General features: G+C 32.9%; 1 long non-coding RNA gene across 1 annotated transcript; it reads right to left on the bottom strand.

The window, feature by feature from the left end:
* Nucleotides 1-3,272: 3,272 nt before the first annotated feature.
* Nucleotides 3,273-5,353, bottom strand: LOC134690542 (uncharacterized). Its single transcript, XR_010101965.1, has 2 exons — nt 5,109-5,353; nt 3,273-3,672 (listed from the first exon to the last, which is right to left on the bottom strand). It is a non-coding gene; the product is annotated as an uncharacterized LOC134690542 (long non-coding RNA).
* Nucleotides 5,354-10,245: the final 4,892 nt, after the last annotated feature.

The raw sequence follows: 10,245 nt of genomic DNA, 5'->3' as shown, positions 1-10,245 counted from the left end.
ACGGATCCAGAGGAGGGGTCAGGGGGCCCGGGCCCCCCCTTTCATGGGAAAAATTTGGTGATGATATAGGAAATCACCGAAGCATGGCTGTAGCCCCCCTCTTTTAGGTCAGTCAGCGCCCCCTCCCCCTTTATGAAAAGTTCTGGATCCGCCACTGTGTGGGAGTTTCTCGCTGCATTGAAGAACTATAGGTGACCTTCTGCTGTTGTCTGTTCCATGGTCGGGTTGTTGTCTCTTTGACACATTCCCCATTTCAATTCTCAATTTTATTTATTACAAGACCTTCCTATAGAATTTATTGTTAACTTGTTCTCGTTATGAACATGCATGAAACATTTGCAACAGGATGTTAAGCAACCAATAATCAATCTTATGCAAGTTTATACACTAACAGTAACACAAAAAATGACAAAGGTCAACTGTGTCCCACACATAAGAAATATTATATTTTTGAATTTAGAGTCCTGACCGCAAAGACACCTCCAATATATATGTATATCCACAGCCAGCAAAGTGATAACTTCCTAGCATTCAAACTGTAGAATAATTTACCCGAGCAGCTTATACCCAAGATGGGACAGATGGACAGAAAGATAAAAGGACACAAGGAAAAATTGCCCCCTGATAACTATGCTTGTCTTTATGTCTTTATAATGTATACTTTTAATTTTGTTTAGCTATATACAACTATGTCGATGTGCTACAAAATAACTTTTAAACACAAATGTCTTAGCTATAGGAAACGACTATCGCCTCCGGGTGCGATAATTTCTCGCTGCATTGTCTGCTCTATGGTCGGGTTGTTGTCTCTTTGACACATTAACCATTTCCATCTAAATTTTATTCAATTATAAGCAATAATGAAAATTGATAAATTAAATTTCATTATTTTAAGGCCAAAGTTACCGGACCTAAGCCCAATTAAAATAGCACGGGGAAGTCATAAGAAGCAAATATTATAAAAGCACATTTGTCCTTTATAAAACTCGCAAATGTCTAATTGAAAAAGCTCAAATTTCTTATGAATAAGCGCAAATATCCTGCGCCGTATTGTATAGAAGATACATGTATGTCTGTCAGTTAAATAAATTCTATGAAGGTTTAACAGAAATGCTGACGTTGAAAAAGAGAAAATAACCCCAAAAATGAATCTAACTGGTGATGACATCACTAGACATGCTAGATAAGGATTAGTTTTGTTACATAATTTTTATTTTATAATTTTAAGTTTCAATCATACAAAAGAAACATGAGAAATACAGAGGGATTTGGAATTAATAAGAATTGATATAAATCCGTTCCTCAAAGAAGGATTGTTATATCTAGATTTTGGCGACTTTAGTTGCAGTCAACAAATAGCAAATTGTAAAACTGCATGTACAGTAAATATTAAAACTGTTTGTGTTGGTTAGAGACACATTTGTAATGATGATGACTTGTAAACTAAGACCGTGTTCACATCAAACGCTATGTACAGTAAACATGTTCTCATTTGGTTTAATGTAATGTACACGGTGACGTCCCATTAGTCCGACAACTATTATTCCGACAGTCCATTATTCCGACAGCCTAATACTCCGAAAGTTCACTATTCCGAAAACCCATTACTCCGACAATGCATCTGTCTTGTGTGTATGCATGGATAATAAATTTTCTTTAAGAAAGATACTATACCAATTTTGAAAAAGGACGCATACGGTCCAGACCGTACGCGTACGGTCCAAATACTCATACGGTCTGGAACATATATATAAAAGTATTCCGGAAATACCTTAGTCTAGTGTAATATATATACAGAGTTATTTCTTAAAATATGTTATTACATAAACGTAATAAAACAGACAGGCAAGAAATTAGTTAATCATGATACCCTGATACTTGACTTGATAAGTGTCTAAATTATGGGTTCTCGGAGTATTGGGCTGTCGGATCAATGGGTTGTCGGACTATTGGGTTGTCGGACCAATGGGCTGTCGGACTAATGCGCTGTCGGAATAATGGCGTGTCATGTACACTAGTTTCACATTAAATCTGTTTACATCTATACACCTTGTTTAGCTACATGTACAAAATATTTGTTCACACTTGTAAACTATATGTCATTTAGATGTTCATTACCTAGAACCGAATTCAAATTTTCGAACAACTTTTCTAGCAGTTAGGGAACGACCATTTATCTTTAAAAAAAGGGGGGATGAATTTGCCAACAATTTGATTAAAAAAATCGGATCATTCAGATGATAAGAATGAACAAATATTCTGAATCCAAAGTTTCCCCATACAATATAGTGTAAAATATTGAATTGGTAGCATCGAAAACAATAACTAATTATAAACTTTCGCGCGAAAAAAAATTCAGTCTCAGAACCATTGACACTATTATTTAGAGAAAATATTTTCCAAAAAAGTGTGGATGTTGTTTGAGAACATTTGATTTGATAACTTCCAGTATACAATTTTTTTTTTAGAAAAATCAGTCATTTCTTATTGAAATTCATATTAGAAATTTTAATATATAAATATAAAGATAAAATACTAAAAACACATATTTTGTTTTTAATTTTTTGCATTGCAAAAACTTTAAAAGGAAATTAAAAGGGGGACCTTGTGTATATAAAATTCAAACGTCAGAATCGAAGATTTTGCCACTAGCTGATTTTGATAACAATTTATTTATGTAGAACAGTACTTTTACAATAAACTTTTAATTTGCAAAACACTCATTTGCAAATCCGCCGCCGCTTCAAACAAAAGCTACAATATCATGTATATAACCAAAATGTGCGGAATTACATGGGATTCAATAATTTCATTGGTTTTCTACTGTTTCTTTCATATTTATTTTGCAATTTGAATTATAAAAACATGGGATTTTCAATATCCCATGGGACAGGGCAAAATCCCATGGGATTGACCATTATCCCATGGGATTTTGGTTAAATCCCATGGGATTTTTTTTTGTCCCATGGGATAATTGTAGTCCCATGGGATATTTGTTGTCCCATGGGACAAAAAAAAATCCCATGGGATTTTTATTATCCCATGGGATTTTTAATATCCCATGGGACAAATTAAAATCCTATGGGATTCTAATTGTAAATATATAGATATATATATGCAGTGATGTGTATGTTACAATGTATTCTATTTGGTAGTAAATTATTATAATATGAATCTTTTTAATTGAATATCTTTTTTTCTTGGGAAACGTTAATTTCGCATATTGTTCTATAACTGTTCAAAACTAAACTTTTAAACAACAAAGCAGATAATGTAAGTAGCAATATATGTTTATTCATGAATTATAGAATACTTTCTTGAAACACAATTATTTCCCATTTGAAATCAATAAAAACTCTATTGTTAGGCTTAAAATACTACATGTACTAGTAGCTATTTAAGTAAATCTATTTTTTTTCACAATATCCCTCAACACAAAACATTAATAGTTTCTTATCATCCAGCATTGTTTGATGGTATAGTCCAATTTTTGGTCATTCAGCACAGAACTTTGACATTATTGTGGTTTCAATATTTTTTTGTATTTAAAAGAACTTCAAATCATTGACTGAGTGATGAAAATAATAACTGATCCAACTTTCGTCTTTGAATTTATTCTGGTCTTGTTTTTATGTTTTCTCCATTTATTCTAGGTGGTGAATTTCAATCCTTCTGAAAAAGAACCAATAAAATCTAAAGTAATGTATTATACAAAATTGTTTGCATACATAACATGTAGCAATAATATGATTTTCAATAAAAATAGCTATGCGGTATGGATTTTACTAATTGTTAAAGGTTGTCCAGTGTCATCAGTTGCTAACGGCCTACATCCTTTGGTCTCTGATGGAGGGTAGTCAAATTAGCAATATACCACATCTTCCTATTCTAGTACCATATAACAATCAATTAATTTGTTCTTCTTTATAACATTTGGGTATTTTTCCCAAGTGATATACATAATATATATACTGTAAATTTAGAATTAATGCGAGTTTTTTTTTTATTGCGAAAAATGCAACAGAGTTGTAAACGCAATAATTTAAACTCGCATTATGAAATATTTGATCTGGATTAAACAAGATTTTTCTCAAAATCGTAAAATTTAAAATCGCATTTAAGTCTAAAATGACAGAATCGCAATAATAAATGCACGCAATAATTTATGAATTTACAGTATAAAGATCAATGTTAAAACTGACAACTATAATAACATTCCATTATTCACAAGAATTTGCAATATATTATACAAAATGTAGACAACAGAAACAATATTTCTTTAAGCTTTTGAAGTTCTGACAGATTTCAATTTGTGTTTTATTTCAATGAAAAAATACCTTGAACTCTTTGAACATATTGGAAATTATAACATTGATACAAAACAATTATGTATGTTTCATCCTTATTTTTTGTGTTGTTGGCTTGCTGTCTCATTTTAATATACATTTATACATACATCAATAATCTTCTTCTTTATTAAAAGTAAAAATGGGATATTTTTGATTTTGATATCCCAAAACATTATAGTTCTATCAAATAACTTATTACCAAGTTCAAAAACACCAATGTGTTTGATATTAATTTTAAGACATGTATAAACAATGATAAATGTTCCAGACCATATCAGTATTTGGATCTTACGTTTACGGTCCAGAACTTACAGTCCCACCATATGTGTACAGTCAGACCATTTAAGTATACTTGTACTGTCTTGTACCAGCTCGACCAAACCTGTGTTTTTATTTTAATTGCAATTAAACTTTTTGTATTAATCTATTAAAGTCAAAGATTTCAGTTATGTTGATCTGTTCTGTACATTTGTTTCTAATAAACTTGACCAACTTCTTAAAATTGGGCAGACTGTATGCATACAGTCCAAATACTTGTATGTTCTGGAACATAAACATGATTAACAAGCATTTGGCAGGATGTCATGCTAAAATCCCATTAATATTAGTACTAAATTTTGAGTATATACATGTAAATCCACAAGTTACTTACTGAAATTCATGGCGAACACTCACCAAAAACTTAAAGAGGATACAATTTAGAGGAAAGACTGGACAGATGAATGCACTAACACTGTCAAAACAGAGCATAAAACTTACCGAAAAACAAGATGTTTTACATTTATCCAGGAGCAGGATAATTGAAAAGTTGTTTTTTTCTTTCTCTGCCGTCCATCATATAACCTTTGAATTCATTCATGCAAAATATGAAAATCTGCAAAGGTAAGACCTTGAACCTCAGCTTATCCACATTTTGAATTTTGAACTGCATACTTGTCCTTTTCATCTTGCTGACAACCTAAAAATAAAAAAAATGATAAAAACATAATTCTAGATTGACTTTGCGTTTTTATTTTTGTTGGTACAAACAATTTCTCAACTTTAAAACGAAAATATCATCATCAAAAAGGAGGTCATAGTAACCTCCAAAATATTAAACAAACCGAAATTATTACTTGATTGAAAATCTTGTCGTAAATTAATGGCATAGACACTCTTATTTTTGAAAACTTGATGTCTATTGCATACTTATATTCCTTTGTACCAGCTTCATGAGTATGCATATTTAGATGGACTCCATGGACTTTAATGTTAAATAAGCATGATTAATTTTACAGTTTTTCAGCTCTATGTGTACATTTTGAGAGAATCTTGCAATACTGTATATTCTGATATTCAGAACTTATTGTGAGGTTTTTATTAATACAACTGAAAGCTGTATCTCATTTTCATTTCTGATACATATTTATGAGCTGAAGACCAGTGCCGAAATCTTCTCACTGCATTGAAGACCCATAGGTGACCTTCGGCCGTTGTCTGCTCTTTGATTGGGTTGTTGTCTCTTTGTCAAATTCCCAGTTTCCACTTCCCATTTCATAACATGTATGCTGATTTTTCTTAAATTGCAATATATTCAATCATGCAATTTTGCCCATTATTGAAAATACGGTAAGCAAAAATAAATGCACAAAAAATTTAACATTGTTATATATGTAAAAGGTTTTTTTTTAAAATTCAAAACAGTTGCCTACACTGTTACTTTCCTTGTTTGATTTCATATTTTTAAAGCCTTTATAGCTAGCTAGATGGTATGCCGGGGCGGATCCAACCATTTTAAAAAGCGGGGGTTCCCAACACAAGACAAAGGGGATGGTCCTATATTCATTTGATTTGTTTTATTGTCTCATACAAGAATATATATGGTTTGAGGGTGGGGATCAGGGATCTGGAAATTTTTTCACCTAATCACTGGGGATCTCAACCATTTAAAAGTTTCTCAAACATGTAGGGGTGGGGGTGACCCCCATGGACTCTCCCTATATTTCATTTGATTTGTTTTATTGTTCTATACAAGAATATATATATATGGTTTAGGGGTGGTGATCTTGACCGTTTACAAGTTTTCAAACTAGAGGGGGTGGGACTTCCCTTTTATTTTATTCCATTAATTTTATTGTCCCCGACAAGAATATATATGGTTTAGGGGTGGGAATCTGGATCGTTCACAAGATAATAGCACATTCTCAAATTGAACAGGGTGGGGTTACCCCTAAAGACCTCCTTTTAATTTCATTTCATTTGTTTTATCGTCCCATTCAAGAATTTATATGATTTAGGGGTGGGGATCTGTACCGTTTATAAGATAATAGCATATTCTCAAATTGAAGGGGGTGGGGATTACCTCTATCTATCTATCTTCATATTTCCGCACTCAGTCACAACTTTGACTATTAAGTGCCGTTGCATGCGTGGCTTATTTACAATTTAAAAGAAATAAATTTGCAGTAACATTACGTTACATTGCATTGGTGCTTACAAAAAATAAATAAAGTAAAAATATAACAGTGATTTAAAAAAAAAATTGAGGATTGTTATCCTATGTATATTTCTTGTTAAAACTATGTACATGCTATGCAGTTTTTTAGAATATTTGTGAAAGAGCAGATATAGAAATCTGCTCTTTGAAGCCATCGACTGTTGTACAAAGGATTGCTGATGTAGGAAGTAGGTTCCATTGTACTATTGTATGTGGATAAAACGAAAACTTGTATGAATCTTTATTTGTTTGAATTTGTTTAAAGTGATTGGTATGTTTATGTCTTAAGCTGTTCTACTGTCTGATTTAACAAGAAGATCTTTAGGGTAAATTGCTATGTGCTGGTGTATGATCTTATAGAATACCACTAGTCCTGTTTGTATACGTCTCAGTTCTAATGTAGGCCATTGTAGGTGATCAAGCATGTTTGAGACAGAGCTGGTATTGTGATATTTATTACATGTGTAGCAAGCAGCTCTTCGTTGGACCATCTCAATTTGGTTGATTTGACTTTTGGTGTGAGGGTCCCAGACGCAAGAGCTGTACTCAAGCTTAGGTCTGACTAATGACATGTATGCCCTTTCTTTGATTTTTTTTAGATGAACCTCCCATGGACTCACCCTCCCTTCTTTCTTCCCCCCCCCCCAAAAAAAATTACCTTTTTAATAGGTCCCAATGCGCAGATAGTTTACATTATTTTCCCTTGATTTACACTTTAGATATATATATACACTATACAGGTGTAATTTTTTTTTAAAAGATAATACAACTGAAGACCACAGTAGTGGATCCTGAATTTTTCATAAGTGGGGGCCCACCAACTGCCTAAGGGGGGCCTGCTCCTGCCATGCCACAGTGATTCCATATATAATCAACCATTTTTTTCCCCAAACAGGGGGCCCTGAACTCCTGACCCCCCCTTTTTTTCCCTCATTTCAATCACCCTGATATAAATTTAGTTTTATCACTTTCAATAGTATTGGTTTGAATAATTCTTAAACATGTATACCATTAATATCAACATATTTCATTTTTGATAAATGAAAGGCAAAAGTTTTGGTAGAAATGGATAGTGGGAAGCTTTCAGATTCACACCATGCCGGTGGCTGTGTTCAAAGTACTGGGTTTTTATGACCCTCGTTGTGTGCGGACTAACTATTCTATTCTATTCTATTCTACCATATAGTGACCGCCTTCAACAAATTGAAGATTATGTCACAGGAGGAAACTTACAACAAGACATAGATTGGAAAAATGTACAATTTTTAAAAAATAGGAAAAATTTAAAATTTAAAATGTTTTGTATAATAAAGTAAGATGTTGTAATTGAGTTAATATTGATGCTTTGAAATTGAAGATTTGAAAGAGTCGACTGAAGTGCAATTTACAATGTTGTCCGGTAGTTTGTTCCAGTCGGTGATAGTTCTTGGAAAATATGACTCTTTTCTGTACTGTGTTTTGCAGGATGGAATTTGGAAGCTGTTCGAATTTGTATGTCTTGTTTGTCTTTTTTGTGGAATTAATTTGTTTTGTTTAGGCCAGTGGTGGATAAAAGTGTGCGTGCATTAATCTTCTATACCTTCTTAATCAATATATTGAAATACTGACGGCAAGTGTTGTATAATGTATCAATGTCTTATTTGAAATCACCGTGCTATTTACATGTGGGATCGAAAGTGCAGGGGAAGGAAACTTGTCAATTATGATTATTTCTAAGCCAAAATAAAATGAGCCGCCGTAAAACTAACCTTGGGTAATCCTCAAATTGGTGCAAGAGGCTTTACGGGCTGACTACTAATACATGTCTTAATCTCAAAATAACTCGGCAGCGTCAAATAACAGTGCATGTAAGGCTAGTCTCGGCGGGGTGTCTTTTTTTCTGTCTTTTTTTTTTAGTTATATTTTTAATAACTTACACTTTTTTCCATTATTCTCTTTCTTTCATACTATTCTTTATTCCTTTTTTTTCTTTGTCCTTTGTTCTCTATTCTGTTAATTCACATCCATACCCTCTTATGTGGACTTACGGTAGTTTATTTTTTAGTTCTGGCAGAGATATTAGATTCAATATATATGTCTCTGGTTCTGGTATTATGCGATAAGTCAATTTCTTTTTCTTGCAGTGTCATGAAATATAATGGTTTTATGCCTATCAGTCAAGATTGTGCGTCACATTTTAATAAACAATTCAACACTATATACACGTTATGTGAATTTTATTAAAATCGATGAAGAACATGAATTTGGCAGCTAGTGCCCCTTAAACAGGTAAAGTTCAATTAATAAATTCTGATCTACTGGCATTCAACACCAAATTACTTACTTGCTGTATATTGATAAATTTGATTGTATATTGTCAATACCTCAACATCGAGAATACGTCATGTGAGGTGTTGGTCGCTATGTTTGATACGGGGTCACCGGTTGCGGCTTCGAGACAGAGAAAAAAATCCAGATAAAAAGTGTAGAATTTTGTTTTTGAAAATTTGAGTTGTAAATTTTCCCTAAAAAGTACTTAATTCCGTTCATCTAGTTGTAAATTTTCCTAAAAAAATACTTCATCTATTATGGGTATAAACAAAAACTGAACATGAAAAGTATAAGTAAACAGACAGAAAGTCGTTGAATTAATTATTTTACAATTGTTTAAATATATGAGAGAATGTTTTAGGCGAATTTTCTTTAATTACAGTTAAATGTATTTAAGGTTCAGGAAATGATTTATTCTTCGGGTACGTCTTAACAACCGCTCAGGACCTCCTGAGTGCACTCATGACATACAAAGTGCACTCGGGACCCATTACCGTAATCGTATCTGCACACATGATGGATGTTTATATCGTTATACGCTTCTTATTTTAGAGTTAAATTTGGTAGAATTTGAAATCGCAGGGGCGGATCCAGCCATTTTAAAAAGGGGGGTCCTAACCCAGGACAAAATGGGGGGGGGGGGGGGGGTCAACTACATGTCCCCATTCAAATGCATTGATCGGCCAAAAAAGGGGGGTTCCAACCCCCGGACCCCCCCTCTGGATCCCCGCCTGAATCGAACTTAGATAGATATGTTAATTCTTATAAAATGATGAGGGCACGTGTCACTGATTACACAACTACTGAGCCATGAATTTTTTTAGGAATTGTATTGTTAGTTCAGTTTTACCTTTAACATGAATTTGCATATATAGAAAAAATAAAATATCTCAATCGATGTACTTTTTCAGTTTATTTTTCATGATGACGTTGTGTTTTGCAGTTCACGAATAAAGAAAATTATTTTATAGTTGCGTTTTTTTCTGTAACAAGTACGATTTTTGTTTTTCAGTGTGATTCTTTTCTCTCTCTCTCTCTCTCAAAATCAAGTTTTTAAACAAACACAATGTTGACTGAATATCAAATTTTATTGAATTTGTATATCTTTAT

The sequence above is a fragment of the Mytilus trossulus genome, chromosome 11 (genome assembly GCF_036588685.1).
Source record: "Mytilus trossulus isolate FHL-02 chromosome 11, PNRI_Mtr1.1.1.hap1, whole genome shotgun sequence".
Taxonomy (NCBI): Eukaryota; Metazoa; Mollusca; class Bivalvia; order Mytilida; family Mytilidae; genus Mytilus; species Mytilus trossulus.
This window is presented reverse-complemented; position numbering and strand designations above follow the sequence as displayed.